The sequence below is a fragment of the Pristiophorus japonicus genome, unplaced genomic scaffold, assembly GCF_044704955.1.
Source record: "Pristiophorus japonicus isolate sPriJap1 unplaced genomic scaffold, sPriJap1.hap1 HAP1_SCAFFOLD_477, whole genome shotgun sequence".
Taxonomy (NCBI): Eukaryota; Metazoa; Chordata; class Chondrichthyes; family Pristiophoridae; genus Pristiophorus; species Pristiophorus japonicus.
The window spans coordinates 204,288-227,407 of NW_027254382.1; the positions used below are offsets into that span (position 1 = coordinate 204,288).

The window sequence follows — 23,120 nt, forward strand, 5'->3', positions numbered from 1 at the left end:
TGTGTTTGTGTGTTTGAGTCTTTGTCTCTCTCAGTCTGACTACTCTGGCTGTCCCTGTTTCTCTGTTTGTCTCTGTCTCTCAATCTGACTCTTTCTCACGGTGCCACGTCTGTTCCAATGGGATTCTCTCAGAATCTTTGTCTGACTGGCTCTCTCCTTCCCATCATTTCGGTCTGTCCATGTCTTTGCCTGTCTCTGTGAGTCCCTGCCTGTAAGCTGAGAAGTATTTCCATCATTTTCTGTTTTAGTCTCTATCGCTCTCTCTCCATCTGTCTCTCTCCTTGTAACTGTCTTTATCATTGTCTTTCTATCACTCTTTCCCTCTCTCTCTCATAATAGATCACACACACACATCTCTGTATATGGAAATGTTTGAGTCTTTTTCTCACTCAGTCTGCCTCTCCTTCTCAGTCTCACACTTTCTGACTCTCGTTGTCTCTATCTCGCTGTCTGTCTCTCCCTGTTTGTCGGTTTGTCTCTGTCTCTCAATGAGTCTGTCGACTTCTCATGGTGCCCAGTTCTGTTCACAGTGGCTCGATTACTGCTCTGACAGAAGTGGTGCACGTCAGTTCCTCGTTAGTATAGTGGTGAGTATCCCCGCCTGTCATGCGGGAGACTGTGGTTCAATTCCCCGACGGGGAGGCAGTTATTTCAAATCGTAGAGTTTTACTTCTGTTTCTTGGAAGAGATTAATATTAAAAAGTTCCAGAGCAATATCGAACTGTAAAAATACAGATAGAGGAGATTGCCTCGTCCAGATTTTTAGCAAACGGAGAATTTTTCAGGAGTCTTTGGCCGTCTGCTGCACAGAGATTGATGACTGAGTTTTTTCTGAGTAACGTTTGAAAAGGCAGCGACACAGTAGTCGTGGCCGAGTGGTTAAGGCGATGGACTAGAAATCCATTGGGTTATCCCGCGCATGTTCGAATCCTGCCGAATACCATTCTCAGCATTTTTCATTCCATTTCACAATTTAACCGGTTCTCTGCCAAACTGATCCTGAGATAGATGGAATAACGTCCCACACCTTTCAACACTGACATTTTTTTCTCATTTTTATTCATCTGCAATATTCACGATACATCCGTTTCAAAAATCGCAAACATCAGTCAAAGTTGCGACAGTGATTCAGCCTGTCTATCCCTCGAGATGACGAAGGCATCTGTGCATGCCCGTTGGTGCGTGCACATTTTTGGTTATGTGTGTGCGTGTCTTTGTTTCTGTCTATCTCTCTATATGTCTCTGTGTATGTGCAACTGTCTGTGGAAATCATCACCATGAATTTGGTATGTCCTGGAATTTATAAAAAAGACTTGGGGGAAATAATAAGGTTGTGAACTTTTGTATCGGCTTTGGTTCAGTGGCAGCATTCTCGACTGAATCGGGAGTTTGTGTGTTCAAGTCGCACTTCTGAGACTTGAGCATTATCATCCTGGCAAACACTCAAGTGCAGCACTTGGGGAATTTGCAATGTTGAAGCTGTTGACTTTCGGATGAAATGTTAAATTGAATCTCCGTCTGCACCCTCGGGTGGATATGAAAGTTCCCAGTGCATTACTCGAAAAAGAATAGGAGAGTTGCCCCCGTCTCAATATTTCTAAAAATGTTCCTAAATGCTCACTGAAAGCCGATGTGTATGTGTTTGTATGTGGGGTCGGGGTTGAAGCCCAGATTCTCACAGAGACGGAATGCAGGTTCTCATAGGACGAGGATCGCCGAGTGGTTGAGGCGTTGGCCTTGAATTTTAATGGATTTTTCCCGCGTGGGTTCGCACACCACTCCTGGTATCTCTTTAATTTAACACGGATTTCCTCCCATTCTGATCAGTGAGACCGGATTTTCATCGGTTGAATCAGCAATTTTCTGTAACAATGTGACACTCTGAACCGATAATGAAATGAAATTGTGAAATGTATCTGCGTCGCTCGGTCTCTCCCTCTCTCTCTCTTCAGAGAGTTGTGTATGTGTTTGTATGTTTGAGTCTTTGTCTCTCTCAGTCTGACTCACTCTGGATGTCCCTGTTTCTCTGTTTGTCTCTGTCTCTCAATCTGTCTCTTTCTCACGGTGCCACGTCTGTTCCAATGGGATTCTCTCAGATTGTTTGTCTGACTGGCTCTCTCTTTCCCATCATTTCGGTCTGTCCATGTCTTTGCCTGTCTCTGTTAGTCCCTGCCTGTAAGCTGAGAAGTATGTCCATCATTTTCTGTTTCAGTCTCTATCGCTCTCTCTCCATCTGTCTCTTTCCTTGTAACTGTCTTTATCATTGTCTTTCTATCACTCTTTCCCTCTCTCTCTCTTGATAGATCAAACACACACATATCTCTGTATATGTATATGTTTGAGTCTTTTTCTCACTCAGTCTGCCTCTCCTTCTCAGTCTCACACTTTCTGTCTCTCGTTGTCTCTATCTCGCTGTCTGTCTCTCCCTGTTTGTCGGTTTGTCTCTGTCTCTCAATGTGTCTGTTGACTTCTCATGGTGTCCAATTCTGTTCACAGTGGCTCGATTACTGCTCTGGCAGAACTAGTACACGTCAGTTCCTCGTTAGTATAGTGGTGAGTATCCCCGCCTGTCACGCGGGAGACCGGGGTTCAATTCCCCGACGGGGAGGCAGTTGTTTCAAAATGTAGAATTTTACTTCTGTTTCTTGGAAGAGATTCAGATTAAAAAGTTCCAGAGCAATATCGAACTGTAAAAATACAGATAGAGGAGATTGCCTGGTCCAGATTTTTAGCAAACGGAGAATCTTTCAGGCGTCTTTGGCCGTCTGCTGCACAGAGATGGATGACTGAGTTTTTTCTGAGTAACGTTTGAAAAGGCAGTGACACAGTAGTCGTGGCCGAGTGGTTAAGGCGATGGCCTAGAAATCCATTGGGTTATCCCGCGCATGTTCGAATCCTGCCGACTACCATTCTCAGCATTTTTCATTCCATTTCACAATTTAACCGGTTCTCTGCCAAACTGCTCCTAAGATCGATGGAATAACGTCCCACACCTTTCAACACTGACATTTTTTTCTCATTTTTATTAATCTGCAATATTCACGATACATCCGTTTCAAAAATCGCAAACATCAGTCAAAGTTGCGACAGTGATTCAGCCTGTCTATCCCTCGAGATGAAGAAGGCATCTGTGCATGCCCGTTGGTGCGTGCACATGTTTGGTTATCTGTGTCTCTGTGTCTGTCTATCTCTATATATGTCTCTGTGTATGTTCACCTGTCTGTGGAAATCATCACCATGAATTTGGTATGTCCTGGAACTTATAAAACAGACTTGGGGGAAATAATAAGGTTGTGAACTTTTGTATTGGCTTTGTTTCAGTGGCAGCATTCTCGACTGAATCGGGAGTTTGTGTGTTCAAGTCGCACTTCTGAGACTTGAGCATTATCATCTTGGCAAACACTCAAGTGCAGCACTCCCTGTCCGTGTCTTTGCTGTCTCATGTTGTCCCTGTATCTAATCTGATGAACATTTCCATCATTTTCTGTTTTTGAAACATAGAAACATAGAAAAAAGCTGCAGGAGTAGGCCATTAGGCCCTTCGACCCTGCACCGCCATTCAATATTATCATGGCTGATCATTCTTTCAGTTACCCTTTCCTGTTTTCCTCTCCATCCCACTTCATCCACTTAACCGTAAGGACCATATCTAACTCTCTCTTGAATATATCCAATAAACTGGCTTCAACAGCTCTCTGTGGCAGGGAATTCCACCGGTCAACAACTCTCTGAGTGAAGAAGTTTCTACTCATCTCACTGCTAAATGGCCTGCATCTTATCCTAAGACTATGTCCCCTGGTTCTGGCTTCCCCAACATCGAGAACATTCTTCCCGAATCTAACCTGTGCATTCCCGTCAGAATCTTATATGATTCTATGAGATCCCCTCTCATCATTCTAAACGCCAGTGATTAAAGGCCTAGTTGATCCAATCTCTCCTCATATGACAGTCCTGCCATCCCTGGAATCAGTCTGGTGAACCTTCGCTGCACTCCCTCAACAGCAGGAACGTCCTTCCTCAGACTAGGAGACGAAAACTGAACACAATATTCCAGGTGTGTCCTCACTAAGGCCTTGTACAACTGCAGAAAGATCTCCTGGCTCCTATATTCAAATCCTCTAGCTACGAAGGCCAACATACCATTTGCCTTCTTTTCCGCCTGCTGTACCTGCATGCCCATTTTCAGTGACTGATGAACCATAACACCAAGGTCTCACTGCACCTCCCCTTTTTCTAGTTTTCCGCCATTCAGATAATATTCTGCCTTCGTGTTGTTGCCCCCAAAATGGATAACCTCACATTTATCCACATTATACAGCATCTGCCATGTATTTGCCCACTCACCTAATCTGTCCAATTCACCCTGCAGCCTCTTAGCATCCTCTTCACAGCTCGGACCGCCACCCAGTTTAGTGTCATCCGCAAACTTGGAGAAATTACACTCTATTCCTTCAACCAAATCGTTCATGTATATTGTAAAGAGCTGGAGTCCCAGCACTGAGCCCTGCGGCACCCCACTAGTCACTTCCTGCCAGTTTGAAAAGGACCCGTTTATCCCGATTCTCTGCATCCTGTCTGCCAACCAGTTCTCTATCCATGTCAGTACATTAATCCCAATACCATGCGCTATGATTTTGTGCACCAATCTCTAGTGCGGGACCTTGTCAAAAGCCTATTGAAAGTCCAAATACACCACATCCACTGGTTCTCCCTTTTCCACTCTACTCATTACATCCTCAAAAAATTCCAGAAGATTCGTCAAGCGTGATTTCACTTTCATAAATCCATGCTGACTCGGTCCGATCCTGTCACTGCTTTCCAAATGGGCTGCTATTTCATCCTTAATGATTGATTCCAATATTTTCCCCACGACTGATGCCAGGCTAACTGGTCTATAATTAGCTGCTTTCTCTCTCCCTCCTTTTTTAAAAAGTGCCATCACCTTAGCTACCCTCCAGTCCATAGGAACTGATCCAGAGTCGATAGATTGTTGGAAAATGATCAACAATGCATCCACTATTTCTAGGGCCACTTCCTTAAGTTCTCTGGGATGTAGACTATCAGGAGCCGGGGATTTATCGGCTTTTAATCCCAACAATTTCTCCAACACAATTTCCCGCCAATAAGGATATCTCTCAGTTCCTCATTCTCACGAGATGCACAGTCCCCTCGTACATTCGGAAGGTTTTTTGTATCTTCCTTTGTAAAGACAGAACCGAATTATTGTCTCTATCTGTCTTTCTCTCTATCTGTCTCCCTCTTTGTCTCTTTCATTGTCCCTGTCTTTGTCTCTGTCATTGCATCATATTTGCCTCCTTCTCTTTATGGAGCACACAAACACATCTCTCTGTATGTATGTGTTTGAGTCGTTTTCTCATTCAGACTGACCCTCCCTCTCAATCTCAAACATTCTGTCTCTCTTTGCCTCTATCTCGCTGTCTGTCTCTTCCTGTTTCCCTCTTTGTCTGTCTCTCAACGTGTCTGTCTCTTTCTCACGATGTCCAGTTCTGTTCCAGTGGGATTCTCTCAGTCTCTCTGTCTGACTGTCTCTCTCATTCCCATCATCTCTGTCTGTCTATGTCTCGACCTGTCTGTCTCTATTTGCCTGTCTCTGTTAGTTCCTGTCTCTAACCTGCTGAGTATTTCCATCATTTTCTGTTTATATCTCTCTATATCTCTCTATCTGTCGCTCACTCTTCATCTGTCTCTCTCCTTGTTACTGTCTTTATCACTGTCTTTCTCTCACTGTTTCCCTCTCTCTCTTTATATCTGTATGTGTGTGTGTTTGTGTCTTTTTCTCACTCAGTCTGCCTCTCCTTCTCAGTCTCACACTTTCTGTCTCACGTTGTCTCTATCTCGCTGTCTGTCTCTCCCTGTTTGTCGGTTTGTCTCTGTCTCTCAATGTGTCTGTCTACTTCTCATGGTGTCCATTTCTGTTCTCAGCTCGATTCCTGCACTGACAGAATCCACACCCGTCAGCTCCTCATTCGTGTCTTAGTTAATATCCCTCTCTTTCACGCGCGAGGTAGGCGTTCAATACCCCGACGACAATGAAGCTTTTTTAAAATGTTGAATATTACTTCTGTATGTCCTGAAACTTTATAAAAAGACTTGGGGAAAATAATACGGATGTGAACTTTGGTATCGGCTTTGGTTCAGTGGCAGCATTCTCGACTGAATAAGGAGGTTGTGTGTGTAAGTCCCACTCCTGAGACTTGAACATATAATCTTGGCTGACATTCAAATGCAGTACTTGGGGGATTTTGCATTGTTGAAGCTGTTGACTTTCGGATAAAATGTTAAATTGAAGTTCTGTCTGCACCCTCGGGTGGATGTGAAAGCTCCCAGAGCATTACTCGAAAAAGAACAGGAGAGTTGCCCCTGTGTCAATATTACTATAAATATTCGAAAATGCTCATTGAAAACCTGTGTCTGTGAGAGTGGAGCTGCAGCCCAGATTCTCACAAAGACAAAATCCGAATACTGACGAAACCAGGATGGCCGAGTTGTTAAGGCGTTGGACGGAAAATCCAAAGGGTTTATACCTGCATGGGTTCGAACCCCACTCCTGGTAAATCTTTAAATTCAAACCGATTTCCTGCCATCCTGCTCAGTTATACCAAAATCTATTCTGTTGAATCTGCATTTGTCGTTAACTTTGTAACATTCAAACAAATGGAATTGTGCAATGTATCTGTGCCTCTCACTCTCTGTCTTTAGAGTGCTCTTTATGTGTTTGAGTCTGACTCTCTGTGTCTGAGGAATTAGAAGCTGAATTTAGGGAGCTGGGAGCTAAATTAAAAAATCGGACCTCAAAGGTAGCAATCTCAGGGAGAGCTACCACTTTTCAGAGTAGGAATCGCAGGATAGTTCAGATGACTGTGTTTTGCAGAAGGGAGGGATTCAATTTCTTGGGACATTGGAACCGTTCTGTGGGAGCTGGGACCTGTGCAAACCGGACGGTCTGCACCTCAGCAGAACCAATGTCCACGAGGGAGAGTTTGCTCATGTTGTTGGGGAGGGGTTAAACTGATATGGCAGCGGGATGGAACCGTTGGGGGCAGAAATGTAAGGGTGGAGGGCAGATAAACCCAAAGGAAAAAATCAAAAAGGGCCATATTGCAGCAAACTTCTAAGGGACAAGGTGTGTTAAGATAACAAGCCTGAAGGCACTGTGCCTCAATGCGAGGAGTATTCGTAATAAGGTGGACAAATTAACTGCACAGGCAGCAATTAATGAATATGATGCAATTGGCATCATGGAGAAATGGCTCCAGGTTGACGAAGGCCGGGAATGCAACATCCAGGGGTATTCACCAGTCAGGAAGGATAGACACAAAGGAAAAGGAGGTGGGTGGCATTGCTGGTTGAAGAGGAAATGAATGCAATAGTCAGGAAGGACATTCGTGTGGATTCCACGTGGGTGGATCTGTGGAATATCAAAGGGGAAAAAACGCTAGTGGGCGTTGTGTACCACCAAACTATCGTAGTGAGTTTGCTGACAGCATCCAACAAGAAAGTAGGGATGTGTGCAATAAAGGTACATCAGTTATCATGGGCGACTTTAATCTACACATAGATTGGGCTAACCAAACTGGTAGTAATACGGTGGAGAAGGATTTTCTGGAGTGTATTAGGGATGGTTTTCTCGACCAATATGTCGAGGGACCATCTAGAGGGCTGGCCATCCTCGACTGCTTGATGTGTAATGAGAAAGGACTAATTAGCAATCTTGTTGTGCGAGGCCCCTTGGGGAAGAGTAACCACAATAAGGTAGAATTCTTTGTTAAGGTGGAGAGTGAAAAATTAATTCTGAGACTGGGGTCGTGAACTTAAGGAAAGGTAACTTCGATGGTATGAGACATGAATTGGCTAGCATAGACTGGGAAATGATACATAAAGGGTTGACGGCAGATAGGCAATGGAAAACATATAAAGATCACATGGATGAACTTCAACAATTGGACATCCCTGTCTGGAGTAAAAATAAAATGGGAAAGGTGGCTCAACCGTGGCTAACAAGGTAAATTAAGGATAGCGTTAAATCCAAGGAAGAGGCATATAAATTGGTCAGAAAAAGCATCAATCCGAGGACGGGGAGAAATTTAGAATACAGCAGAGGAGGACAAAGGGTTTAATTAGGAGGGGGAAAATAGAGTATGAGAGGAAGCTTGCTGGGAACATAAACACTTCTATAAATATTTGAAGAGAAAAAGAGTAGTGAAGGCAAACGTAGGTCCCTTGCAGTCAGATTCAGGTGAATTTATAATAGGGAACAAAGAAATGGTAGACCAGTTGAACAAATACTTTGGTTCTGCCTTCACGAAGGAAGACGCGCATAATCTTTTGGAAATGGTACGTGACCGAGGGGCTAGTGAGAAGGAGAAACTGAAGAAAATCCTTATTTGTGGGAAATTGTGTTAGGGAAATTGATGGGACTAAAGGCCAATAAATCCCCGGGGCCTGATGGTCTGCATCCCAGAGTACTTAAGGAAGTGGCCCTAGAAATAGTGGATGCATTGGTGATTATTTTCCAACAGTCCATCGATTCTCGATCAGTTTGTATGGACTGGAGGGTAGCTAATCTAACAGCACATTTTGAAAAAGGAGGGAGAGAGAAAACGGGTAATTATAGACCAGTTAGCCTGACATCAGTGGTGGGGAAAATGTCGTAATTAATTTTTAAAGATGAAATAGCAGCCCATTTGGAAAGCAGTGACAGGATTGGTCCAAGTCAGCATGGATTTATGAATGGAAAATCAAGCATGACAAATCTTCTAGAATTGTGTGAGGATGTAACTAGTAGAGCCGACAAGGGAGAACCAGTGGATATGGTGTAGTGGGACTAGCAAAATAATTTTGACAAGGTCCCACACAAGAGGTTGGTGTGCAAAATTAAAGCACATGGTATTGGGGGTAATGTATTGACGTGGATAGAGAACTCATTGGCAGACAGGAAGCAGAGAGTCGGGATAAACGGGTAATTTTCATAATGGCAGACAGTGACTAGTTGGGTGCCGCAGGGCTCAGTGCTGGGACGCCAGCAATTTACAATATACATCAATGATTTAGATGAAGAAATTTTGAATAATATCTCCAAGTTTGCAGATGACAATATGCTGGATGGCGGTGTGAAATGTGAGGAGGATGCTAAGAGGCTGCAGGGTGATTTGGACAGGTTAGGTGAGTGGGCAATTGCATGGCAGATGTAGTGTAATGTGGATAGATGTGAGGTTATGCACTTTGGTGGCAGAAACACGAAGGCAGAATATTATTTGAATGGCGGCAGAAGAGGAAAAGGGGAAGTGCAACGAGATCCGGGTGTCATGGTACATCAGTCATTGAAGATTGTCATGCAGGTGCAGGAGACAGAAAGAAGGCAAATAGCATGTTGGCCCCATATCTTGGGGATTTTAATAGAGCAGCTGTACTGGGCCTTGGTGAAACCTCACCTGGAATACTGTGTTCAGTTTTGTTCTAATCTGAGGAAGGACGTTCATGCTATTGAGGGAGTGCAGCAAAGGTTCACCAGACTGATTTCCGGGATGGGAGGACTGACATATGAGGAGAGATAGGATCGACTGAGTCTGTATTCACTGGTGTTTAGAAGAATGAGAGGGGACCTCAGAAACATTCTGACGGGACTGGGCAGGTTAGATGCACGAAGAATGTTCCCGATGTTGGGGAAGTCCAGAACCAGTGGTCATAGTCTGAGGACAAGGGATAAGCCATTTAGGACCGAGATGAGGAGAAACTTCTTCACTCAGAGAGTTGTTAACATGTGGAATTCTCTTCCGCAGAACGTTGTTGATGCCAGTTCATTAGATATATTCAAGAGGGAGTTGGATATGGCCGTTAAGTTAATGGGATCAAGGGGTGTGGTGCGAAAGCTGTCAAGGGGTACTGAGGTGAATGATCAGCCATGATCTTATTGAATGTTGGTGCAGGCTTGAAGGGGCGAATGGTCTATTCTTGCAAACTTTTTCGATGTTTCTATGTTTCTATGTTTCAGGGTGCATGCATCTAATGGCCCAGTGTGCTGTGCCATTTCTTTTAACTGGGTGCTATTTATTGAATCTGTAACTTGCCCGGTTTGTATCTGATCCACATTGTGTCTCACCTGACCAATCATCCACCTCCCATAGGCATGACATGTGTCTCTTTTCCTGTCCTCGGCATCGTCCTCTCAATTCCTGCTTATTTAGCTCGTTAATTGTTCGTGCATGGCCTTCCAATACGGATACACCCTGTAGCATTTTTTTGGATGTTTTGGATTCTAACTGTGAAGATTCTATCCCAATCCTGGTCTGTTTCCTGATTAGTAAATCCGTTGTTCCCCTCAAACTATCTACACTTGCCTGGATCACCTGTATATCTGGTGCACCTACTCGAGATGTCCCTGTACAGTTAATACGTCATTTGCTATAGATCTCCTCTTTCTTCCTTCTTTGTGTCTCAGCTGCTTGTGTTACTCCCTTGCTCCTGATGTGTCACTAGCTATTCTCAGGATTGGGTCTAGCAATCATGTTTACAATGCTTTCGTCTTGTGGCTAATTTTTTCTGGCTGTTCAATTTATGCTCACAGGTCACATTTCATGCTGGACATTGTCAAATAACAACATTACTTCTGTTCCAGGTTTAACTACCACGCAATTTCCCAAGGTTTATTCCCCTGGTTTACAATATTCAGGTAACATTTTTTACACAATTTATTTAAAAATATTTTTACTGAGCTAGAAGCTTTTTCATCAAGTGTTTACACAAAGGAATATGGGGCGTACTTCCCCAGTAATTTTTTTTTAAACCAACATGCATTTTTTATCTTTTGCTTGACAAATCTGTCCTTTGTGCATTTCCGAGCTCCAGAACATATCTTCCGAATAAATACACAAGTGGGTTTCTAAATTAAAATGTAATTCAATTCTAGGTTCATACTTTCTTAAAACTTCCCTCATACAGGACAACACTGCACAGGGTTAAAAAAAACTTTCACTCTGTCTGAAAAAGTGGGTGGAGCCAAAACAACAGACAGCTCCACCACTTTCTGAAGCAGGCTTTCAGACACATGAAAAATTCATTAATTCCCACCTCAAATATTCCGCAGTCAAAAATCACTCAATCACTTTCATTCAAAGACAGACATTCACAAAGTTCTCTCTTCATTCAACAAAGCTTATTGTTTGGCCGGCTCTAATTTCGGATCAATACTTCACTTAAGGTAGTCAGTAACAGTTTTTATTATGGTCTTCGGAAAAATATCTACTAAGCTAGTCTTCTGGCCCCAATGAATCCTTTATTTTCCTCTGCTCCTAATCATAACCCTGTTAGTGTGGGGATACAAATTTGGGGCAAATTCCTCTGTCCATTCCCTTCTGTCATCTATATCTATTTTTATACTTACATCCTCTTGTCTTTTGTCACTTTTTCTGTCCATCTCACCTTCGGGTATCTTTCTATTCATCTTTCCGGCTGTTAAACTGCTCTTTTTCGCTTCATCATATCCTGCCTTAACCATCTTCTTAAGCTTTTCAGATTTATCTCTCAGAAACTCTTCTGGTGGTTTATACATCACCCCTCCAAATGCCTTAGCAGATTCCTTTGCCATTTCTTACACAGGGGCTTTTTCCCCAGTTCCTGTTTTAACATCTTTACTTAAGCGGAACCATTTACACCGAGGCTTTTACCCCGATATCCCGTATACGTACTTATTCTCCCGACACATGTATTTACTTATTTTGTCCTGACGCACCCCTCAACTGGATTTACTGGCTGCACAGACTCTGCTTCAGATTCGTTGGATCTGGTTACTTTGCGAGGAGAATTCCTCAAGGTAATTCTCTACTCATTCGTTGTTAGGTTGGTGGGCTTTTTGAGTCTAATCTGCCCGTCCAGTAGATCCTGCTGACTGCGTCAAGTTGTTAGGGTTAACTTCAAATCACCACTCGGAGTCCGTTAGCCTTAAAGTAAATGCAATTTTTATTAATAAAAGATACAAGCCAACAGGGGAGCTATCCTTGAAGGAATGCTCAGAGAAACTGCCAGAGACATCTTATTTTATACAGTTTCAGATTATAGCATTACATAATTATGCAAGTTACAATTAATACGTGCTGATTAATTAATACATGATTATCTGGTAGGTTGCTTCCTCCAATCTGGCCTCTATATGTTTAATTGGTAATTCAGGATACATGTTGTTATGATTCTTTTTATTTAACTTGTATTTTGTTATAGAATTCAAATCCTATGTTATCTGTGTCTGTGCCCAGCTCCCAAGGCCTTTGGTCTATGAATTGGAACATCTGACCCTGTGCGGAAGGCTTCCCACACATGCTTTTCACAGTCTGATAATCAGGCTGTGGAATCCATTTAAAAATCTGTTAACTCCATTTCAAAACATCCCAATTATTATTATTAATTGTAATTACGATTTGTGATCTGCCCTTTCAGTCGATTATGGGGTATCCTATCGAAGGCCTTTGGAAAATCTAGATAAATTACATCTACTACATTACGTTAGTTTACGCTATCTGTTACTTCTTCGAAAAATTCAAAGAATTTGGTCAATTCAAGACTTTCCCTTTTATAATCCATGCTGACTATTCATTTTTGGTTTCTAGTTGTTCTTCCACTTTCTCCTTTAGTAGGGATTCCATTATTTTTCCTACCAAGGATGTTAAGTTGACTGGGCTATAGTTCCTCAGACACGTTCCATCTCCCTTCTTAAAAATAGGTATTACATTAGGTATCTGCCAATCCTCCGGCACTGCACCTTATTCTAACGAAATATTAAATATGTTTATTAATGCCTCTGCTATCTCTTCCCAAGATGTAATTCGTCCGAAGCAAGCATTTTATCCTTTTTCGGTTTGATTAGTTTAAATAATATTTTCCTTTTGTTCTTATTAAATGCAGTTATTTCATTTCTAATATCATCCGATGTCATGTCCACCTTTTTGTCTCCCCGATAAATACTGATGCAAAGTAATTGTTTAATATTTCTACCTATCTCTGCCTGTGGACAACCTTCTGAGCCACGTACCTTGGTATGTATTGTGGCTGTCCTCCACTCAATCTGTATCCTTCTCGTTAAAGGTAACGAGTCTATCTTACCTGTTGGACAGGAGCAGTGTCTCATTCTCAGCCTCTCCTCAGTTCTCGCTACATGGCACCCATCCAGCCACGGACTTTCCTGAACCTGCGCTTTTCTGTGGGGTGTGAATGTTTTCTGGATTAAACTATCCAGAAATCACTTCTCCTGTGTGTTTCAGAATGTGTCGAACTCGCACTCCAGCCCAATTACCCTGAGCCAGAGAGAATAAAGCAGAGACATTTCCTGCAGATGTGGAAATGCGGGACAGATTTGCTGTCCACAAACTCTCACACACTGCAGTCTTGACTCATTGCCTACCCTGCCATCTTTAGTTATTTTTTTAAAATGTATTTGCTTATTTACACACTGAATTAATTTAAATAGTTAGTTTTTATTCAAACGGTTATTTATAATTCTATTAATTAATTAGGTTATATAGTTAAATTATTATTTTAATTAAGTGTTGTTATTGCTCCCAGGTCTTAGTTTAGACCAAGCTTCGAGAAAAAGGCAATACTCACCAAACATTCATCTACCTGCTGTATTTTGGAGACCAAAGCAGCACCTCCTTCCACCACTGTTCCCATTCCAATTCTCTCCAAATTCCGTTTAATATCACTGTGCTGAACACATTGTGCATCAGCAGTTAGTGTTTATTCTTACCTTTGGAGCCACACACAAGTTGTCTCAGCTCCATGCCCATTGCTCGCAGGAATTAGCACATATTGAGGACTAACACTTACATGCTGACTGATATTTAACTACCACTAACAGGCAGTTTCTGCTAACTACATTTGTTAAAGTTCTAAGTTCAATTCAAAACCTTAAACTAAATTTCCCTTCTTACAGCTAATAATCAGCCAGACTCACCCAGGACTTACCATTGAATCCCACTCGCTCCCCATTCCCAAGTTTAACACTCTCTTTGTGCCCTCCGTTTAAGATCAGGATGTGGTGATACAGTAAACTCTGGCATGGTGTGCTGGGCCGAAAGGGGACGGGGTGGGGAAGGTCGCTCTGTAAATTTGCCGTCTACAGGCAGTCGGGCTGCTGACTCCACGAGCCCCCAGGGAAACCACAAGAAACAGGCTCAGACCAACGTGCAGCGGTGGCCACCAAATGACCTCTTTCTATGTTGCAGACGTTATGTAACTCTATGTAAGGTGATGGGTGAAGGAGAAGGGATGTCTGAAATCCGATTGTGGGTCAACAACAGACCAGGGCTTGGTCAGAAGGGCAGGTCTGTGATGTCACAATGCTCAGGCACAGTGTCATGGGGGTTTCACCGCTGTATTACTTCACAGGTACAGCAATACCTAGCAACAAACTCGTTTCCACCCTCTTTGAACACTGTATATTATGGGCTATGTTTAGCAAGGAGAATTTACAGAGAGTGAGGAGGAGCTGAGTTCAATTTGCGGGCATCACTTCATCCTGCAGATCACTGCATTGTTCAGGCAGATTTACAAAGGAACGTTACAGTGGTGAATGTCACTGGGACATACTCCGTCTGCAGGAGACCCTTTAATCCCAAAGGTAGATTATCTGAAAGAAGGATTCGTCGCTATCAGCAGGCGCTGGGGCTGCTCAGGTTAAACCCCACTGGGAGAAAAACATAAGGAGCCTGTAAAAGGCTGAAAGCACTGAGCTTTGAGCCTTTGAAAGCCTCCCTCCCTGGCTGTTGTTTGGTCCCAGGCCATTTCCACCGTGGTTTCCCTGGGAGTGCTGGGACTGAGCGGCCCTTCCGCCCGTGGACGGTACAGTAACAGAGACACATTCCCCACGCCTTTGGGTAACCACATCAGACCCGAGCCTGGCGGTTGGGAGCTTTATAAACCTGTCCCAGGCCGCACCAGAGGTCATAGCGGCGTTAAAACCTGCAGGGGCCCAGCTGCACTGATCCCCGTGGACTTCCCCACCTCTATCATTTCTGTTAGTCGCTGAATCCGGGCGGTGAAAGATGAAAACAGGCCTCACTGTGTGTGTATCACAGAGATGAGCGGATTGAGCAGAACACCCGCCCAACACATTGTGTGATTCTTATTAATTAATACATTTAAAAATTACAGTAAAGGGATATTTCACCACATTCTTCAACTCCTCTCTGAATTTCACAGCATAAATACATGTGTTGATGCATCAACTCAGGAGCTGAAGCATAAATCCCAATTCTTGTATATAATCAGGTAGATATGCAGAAAGAAATTTTAACGAATACAATCGATTAACCACAGAAGAGCACAGAAACACTGCCCACAAGAGGATAAAATTGCCGGATATAACAAAGAGTAAAATGATGGATTTCCTTCGCATCTCCATCTCTGGGTCACTGGGACCCTCCCCACTAATGTGGGCCCGGAGTCGCCTACGAGCTCTGCTCGATACTAAAAGTGTTTGACAGCTAAAGCATTGAGCAGAAGAATCAGAACAAATGGAAAAACGGTGTAATAATATAATGAAGGAATTCAATTACTGCCCATGCTAGTGACGCATAGACATCCCATATAACAAAACAAAACCAGGGATTATTGGAAATCTGATACATACCTCCAAACATAAACTACCAGAAAGTGTTCTGTGCACAGAACAGCGCACTCACTGTTCCCACAACCCCAGTCACCGTTTTCTCGGTGCAATATTTGGGTTTGAGCTTCTGACAACAAATGGCTATACATCGATCAAAGGTAAAATCAACTGTGAACCAGACGGAACAGTCTGTGACTGCGTAAAGCAGGATGGCATGGATATTACACACTTTAATGGCCCACATGAACTCAAAAGCGGTTGAATAACCAATAGGAATCTGCCTGGATATCAGGTCGAGAATAACGACCAGTAGATCCACCGCTGCCATTGCCACCAGGTAACGGCAGACACACTTGGAGAGACCGCACCTTCGTCGAGACAGGATCATTATTGTCACTAAGTTCACTGCAGGGAAGAGAAAAACAGGGAATTTATATTTCAGATTGAGAGCAATAACAGCTGTCTCAAACAATTACGTGTGAAATGTGTCAGGATGAAATGAACTAGCCAATGGGACTTGTGGTGTGTGGGTCAGGACTGATGAAATCATCGGATGGGACGTGTGCTGTTTGGCACAGGTACAGAAAGAACCAATGTATGGGACGTGTGGATGGTGGGACAGGAACTGAATGTACCAGTGGAAGGGATGTTTGGGTGTTGTGACAGGGAGTGAGTGAAGCGGTGGATCTTATGTGAGGGTGCTGGGTCATGACCGAAATATTTAATGGATTGGACTTTTGCCGGGTGGGTAAAGCGCTGAATGAGACTCTAATATAACGCCATATCCAAGTCAGAGGAAGCAATACTTCAGCACAAGAAGACGTGGAAGTGAGCCTTGCCCACGTCCCACCATAGCCTCAAGAAGTCCCTCAACTTCTCCATCGCCGTCATGCTCTGCGGGGCACCGGAGCGGTCCCTCGCCTCGAGGGTGCAGTTAAAATCTCCCCCGAGGACAATGCAGTCGCCGACGTCGACGGAGCCAAGAAGAGCGGACACCTCTTCAAAGAAGCGCATTTGCTGCAGGCCGGGCTGAGGGGCGTACACGTTCACGAGATGGAGCTGCACGTCCCCCAGGCAAACCGTGACGTGCAGCAAGCGGCTGGCACGGGCTCCTCGACCCCCAAGATCTCCGGCTGAAAATGCGGGGCCAACAAGATGGCCACCCCACTAGAAGTGGCGGTGAGGTGGCTCATGCGGACCTCTCCTTGCCATTCCAGGAGACACGTGGCTTCGTCTCCCGGAACGGTGTGGGTTTCTTGCAGGAAGCACACCGCATATTTCCCCTCCCGCAGGAGTGAAAAATTGTAAAATCTACGGTGTGCTTCTCTGCCGCCGTTGATGTTGAGGCTGGCTATGGTTATCTTCATGACAAAAGCATAGTGTAACCTCTACCTAACCTATTTTGGGGGGGGGAGTGGAGTCTTTTGTTGACCTCCACTCCTTCAGCAGCCCAGCGGGGAACCCTTTGAGCCGGCGCAGCTCAAGGCCTTGCGCTTTTGATAAGGGCCCGCCTGCGGCCATGGTTTTAGTGGCGGCGCGGATGGACGCGACGAGCAGCCCCGGCTCGGACCATCTTTCCCGGGACAGATGGGTTCGGTTGCGGCGACCCTGGCTCTCGACCAAAAAGTCCCGGAGTTCCTTTGCAGGAATGAGGAGGGTCTCAGCGGCGGGCACGAGGAGATCCACCGCCTCACTGGCGATGGACTCTAGATCTTCTCCCGAGTCCCCCATCGAGTCCCCGTCCCCCTCCGGAGGTCGCTGCCAGCAGCCGACCCGTCGACCGCACGAGGTACAGCAAACGGCCCGGCCGCTCCATCCGACCCTGGCTCTGCCCCGACCCCACCCCCAGGATCGTCGGCCGAGCAGTCCGCACTGGGCTCTTTTAAAAGTGGTGCTGGGTCAGGAAGCGACAGCAGAAGGGGTTCCTCCTCCGCCCCAGGAACCGGGCAACACGGAGAGACCTGGTCAAAGAAATGTTCCAGGTCCTCCAAGTACCCCAGCTCCAAAGTAGGGGGCGAGGATTGTTGTTCTTCCTCCTCCCCGACGCCACCCTCCGGTCAGCGTCTACAGATTGATTAAAATTGTTAATACTGTGTATTTCTGCTGAGTCGAGAAAATCCCGGGGAAGTTGGTTAATAGCTGGGCGGGCTCAGGTTCGGCCTTTTCGGCCCCACCCGCCTCAGTCCCCGGGACGCTCGACCCGGCGGCATCGTATTCCTCCGCTGGCCCCACGCCCCCCACGACAGGCAGATCTTCCACGCCATCCACGGGAGGCAGAGGCTGGGCAGCCTCGATTGCCCCTCCCTCCCCGGGGACAGATTCCTCCCGTCTACGGCGCAGTTTGGGGGCGCTGGTGGGGGACGCGGGACAGGCGGCGGGCACCGACTCCTCCGCGGAGGGATGTTGTTCCCCCTCCGCCTCATTGGAGCGGCGCCTCCTTTTGTTCCTGGGGGTGCGCGGAGGCAGGGAGACCTCCGTGTCTGCCGAGGCCTCCCGCTCCGCCCCCCCCTTTTTCTTATCTTGCCCGCGCCCGAGCCCCTCTGCGGTATTGGTCAAGGGCTCATGCAAGGGCTCAGGGCACCCCGCGCTCGCCGGTGACGGGGTTGGGCTGAGCGCCGTGGTCAAACTTTCTGGCGCACCGAGGGGACCCGCCTCGAGATGTTTCGCCTTCCTCCGCGCCTTCTTTCCGGTCGAACGCTCTCCCTCCCCCCCGCCAGAGGCCGTGAAAACAAAGGCCTCCGACGATGCCCGCGCACCTATGGCTCCCGGCACGCGGACGCTACTAGGGGGAGGGGTGGCGGCGGCGCCAGCCTTGGCTGCCTTCGGTCGTTTGGTTGTCTTGGAGGCGGGGCAGTTCTTGCGAACGTGCCCCATCTCCCTACAGGCATGGCACCGCACGCCATCCGACGTCCAGAAGACGCGGTAGGCAGTCCCCTCGTGCACCACATTAAAATTGCCCTCTGTTGTCTCCTCCCGCGCCAGCCGGACAAAGAGCTGATGGCGGAAGGAGAACACATGGCGCAGACTGTTCTCCCTGAGGCCGAGCGGTATGGGGTTGAGCCCTGACCTTTCCTCCCCCAGTTGGTGCAGGTGAGGGAGGAGGAGCTCAGCGGGAACAAAGGGCGGGACGTTTGAAATGATGACCCTGTGCGCGGTGGCCTCGAGAGGGTCCACCGGCAGGAATGTCCCGCCCATAGTGAGCCCCTTTTCAAGGGCCAGGGACACCGCCAACTCCGACCCCAGGAAGAATACGGCCTTCCCAGTCATCTTGGAGGCTGCGACAATGGCCGAGGGGCCGACTACCCCAGCCATCACACGCACGCACTCCTCAATGCTCATTGTGGGGTGGGTGTAGCTCTTGACCCCGTTTTTCTTAGAAATTAGTCTGAATGGTGGCAGGGCAGCAGGTGGCGCAGGAGGCGCCGTGAATGTGGACGCCACCTGCGCATAAGTCTTAGCTGGCCCTGCCACCGGCGTGGATGGAGTCGCCATCACGGGGTCCCTTTAATGGCAACACCCACCCCAGAGTCACAGGCCTTAATGGTCTTAAATTGGCCTCGTTTGAATTTATGAGCAGAGGAGCTCTCAATGAGGTACACCTCTCCCCTAGTTGACAATTGGGGAGGGGCCTTGCTCCCTCTGCTCAGTTGTCTTAATTGTTTTTCCAATTAAGGAGGAAAGGAGCTCTCAGAGAGAGACGGGAGAGACAGAGAGAGAGTGGGGGGTGGGAAAGAGGGCAGGTCTCCCCTCACAGTGATTGGTGGGTGTTTTTCTGGGGCTCACTCCCTAGATGATGGAAAACAAAGCAAGGCACAGTCTTATGGGATGGTCTTCGGGTGGGAGGAGAAGATGTCTTCATCTAGGACAGCTGGAGCCACCCAGGCACACACGCCCAACGATGTTTAATAGGGTGATTAGTAAATCTTCAGCAAGGTTGCTCCAGCTATCCCAGGCTAGGCAATGGGGGAGGGGTGCTTCAGTGGTGTGTGGGGCCTAGCTGTGAGCAAGACCCCCACACACTTCCACACACACAGCCCCCGCGATGTTCCGGGCCTCGAAGAAAATCTTCTTTTCTCCCCCCACCAATAAAACAATGTATTTCGGGGAATGCACCAACACCCACCTGTAGAATGTTGTAGAATCTCCCTCCTTCCACACAGGTTGTTGCTCTTTTCCCACTCTCTCCAACTCTCTGTAGAAGTAAATAAAGTTGTTGAAATTTTCAGCTCTCCTCCTCTCCCTCCGGACGTTGTATTGTAGCAAGCCAGCCCTTTGCTCCTACTCCTGGGCTGGTCTCAGGGCTCACTCTCGGCCTTCCAGACAGGAGCTTCAGCAGGGAGTTCCTTCTCTCTCAGCAGCACAGCTCCAACTGAATAGGCCACGCCTCCAAAGCTCCACCATTGGTCCACAGATCCCTGAAGGTAGCAGGTCAGGTGGATCAGGTGGTTAAGAAGGCATACAGAATGCTTGCCTTTACTGGCCGAAGCATAGAATACAAGAGCACACAGGTTATGCTTCAATTGTATAACACTCTGGTTAGGCCACAGCTGGAGTTCTGGTTGAAGTATTATAGGAAGGATGTGATTACACGAGAGAGGGTACAGAGATTTACTTGGATGCTGGCTGGAATGCAGCATCTTAGCTGTGAGGGCAGATTGGATAGGCTGGGTTTGCTCTCATTGGAACAGTGGAGGCTGAGAGGAGACCTCATTGAGGTGACAACATTTTGAGAGGCATGGATATAGTGGATAGCAAGGGTCTATTTCCCTTGGTGGAAGGATCAATTACGAGGGGGCATGGTTTTAAGGTGGTTGGTGGAAGGCTCAGAGGGGATTTGAGGGGAGGCTTCTTCACGCAGAGGGTTGTGGGGATCTGGAACTCACTGCCTGGAAGGATGGTGGATGCAAAAGCGCTCACCACATTTAAAAGGTGCTTGGATGGGCACTTGAAGTGGTGTAATCTGCAGGGTTACGGACCTAGAGCTGGTAATTAGGATTAGACTGGATAACCTCCTGTTGGCTGGCGCAGATACGATGGTAAGTACTGCAGCAAATCGAATATGGCCAGAGTGATCTCCTGGGCTCGTTTCGATCGCCTGGATGGGTCAGAGAGGAATTTTCACAGATTTTTTCCCCCAATTGGCCTGGGTTTTTATCTGGTTTTTGCGTCTCCCAGGAGATCACATGGCTCCGGTTGGGGTGGAGTGTAGAATGTTTCAGTGTAAGGGGTGTCGCAGTTGTGTGAGGCGGACTGGTTGGCTCGGTGCTCTTTACCTTTCCACCATTGCTCATTGCTCGCAGGTTTATATGTAACCTTCAGGGCTGCTGACCGAGGACCGTGCGGCTCTTTATCGGTCGCCGTGGACACGATGGGCCGAAATGGCCTCCTGCGCTGTAAATTTCTAAGTTTCTACCAATTACTTTAAATCTATGCCCCTAGTTATTGACCCATCTGCTAAGAGGAATAGGTCCCTCCTAACGACTCCATCTCGGCCCCTCATAATTTTAGAAACCTCAATAAGTTCTCCCCTCAGCCTCCTCTGTTCCAAAGAAAATAACCCCAGCCGATCCAATCTTTCCTCATACCTAAAATTCTCCAGTCCCGGCATCACCCTGGTAAACTCTTCTATACCTTGTCTTTTCTGTAATGTGATGACCAGAATTGCACGCAGTATTCTAGCTGTAGCCTAACTAGTGTTTTATACAGTTCAAGCTCTTGTATTCTATGCCTCGGCTAATAAAGTCTAGTACCCCGTACGCCTTCTTAACCACCTTATCGACCTGTTCTGCTACCTTCAGGGATCAGTGGACAAACACTCCAAGGTCCCCCTGTTCCTCTACACTTCTCAGTGTCCGACTATTTATTGTGTATTCATTTTCCTTGTTCGCCCTCACCAAATGCATTACCTCACACTTCTGCAGATTGAATTCCATTTGCCCCTGCTCTGCCCACCTGACAGGTCCATTAATACCTTCCTGCAGTCTACAGCTTTCTTCTTCATTATCAACCACACGGACAATTTTCGTCTCATCTGCAAACTTCGTAGTCATAACCCTGACATTCAAGTCTAAATCATTGATGTATACCAGAAACATCCTTCCAGTCACAAAAACACCCATTGACCATTAACCTTTGCTTCCGACCTCAGCCAATTTTGGATCCAAGTTGCCACTTTGCCTTGTATCACATGGGCTATTACTTTCATGACCAGTCTGCCATGTGGGATCTTATCAAAAGCCTTGTTAAAATCCATATACATAACGTCAAACACAACACCGTCATCGACCCTCCGTGTGACCTCCTCAAAAAATGCAATCAGGTTAGTCAGACACGACCTTCCATCAACAAATCCGTACTGAATGTCCCTGATTAATCCCGGTCTTCCTGAATGAAGATTTATCCTGTCCCTCAGAATTTTTTCCAATAATTGAAAGTCCAAACTGGGGTAACTGAATCTTATTTTGTCATGCTATCGAGATTGGGGCCAGAGGGACAATAAATAATAATAAATACATTATTTTAAAAATCGGTGATCAGACCTGCAGTATGATCAAAATCTCCAGCTGACGCCAAAATTGGGGAGCGTGGGGCTCTGTGAAGAGGACTGTAAGTGAGCTCAGTCTGAATGCATAGGTTTGTAAATGGGCTGGATGAATGGCAGATGAAATTTAGTGCAGAGAAATCTGATGCAAAACATTTTGGAAGAAAAATGGAGGAAATGTACATTAAATGGTAACATTTTAAAAGGAGTGGAGGGGTAGAGAGATTTGGGGATGTAAAAGTCCCTTTCCTTATTAATTAGCAAGTTCCAGAGTCCAGTGTCAGCAACTTTAATACCTTAATAAGAAACAAGGAAGGATAGAATAAAAGGAAAAGGAGGTGGGGTAGCATTGCTGGTTAAAGAGGAGATTAATGCAATAGTTAGGAAAGACATTAGCTTGGATGATGTGGAATCTATATGGGTAGAGCTGCAGAACACCAAAGGGCAAAAAACGTTAGTGGGAGTTGTGTACAGACCTCCAAACAGTAGTAGTGATGTTGGGGAGGGCATCAAACAGGAAATTAGGGGTGTATGCAATAAAGGTGCAGCAGTTATAATGGGTGACTTTAATATGCACATAGATTGGGCTTGCCAAACTGGAAGCAATACGGTGGAGGAGGATTTCCTGGAGTGCATAAGGGATGGTTTTCTAGACCAATATGTCGAGGAACCAACTAGGAGGGAGGCCCGCTTAGACTGGGTGTTGTGTAATGAGAGAGGATTAATTAGCAATCTCGTTGTGCGAGGCCCCTTGGGAAAGAGTGAACATAATATGGTGGATTTCTGCATTAGGATGGAGAATGAAACAGTTAATTCAGAGACCATGGTCCAGAACTTAAAGAAGGGTAACTTTGAAGGTATGAGGCGTGAATTGGCTTGGATAGATTGGCGAATGATACTTAAGGGGTTGACTGTGGATGGGCAATGGCAGACATTTAGAGACCGCATGGATGAACATTC

The 23,120-nt window shown here is 46.1% G+C and overlaps 2 non-coding genes and 1 pseudogene across 2 annotated transcripts; 2 read left to right on the plus strand and 1 right to left on the minus strand.

The window, feature by feature from the left end:
• The window catches only part of LOC139252686 (zinc finger protein 239-like), an 80,714-nt pseudogene that overhangs the window by 47,752 nt on the left and 9,842 nt on the right, over window positions 1-23,120 (minus strand).
• trnad-guc (transfer RNA aspartic acid (anticodon GUC)) lies at window positions 2,537-2,608 on the plus strand. The gene has a single exon. It is a non-coding gene; the product is annotated as a tRNA-Asp (tRNA).
• On the plus strand, window positions 6,492-6,574 carry trnaf-gaa (transfer RNA phenylalanine (anticodon GAA)). The gene has a single exon. It is a non-coding gene; the product is annotated as a tRNA-Phe (tRNA).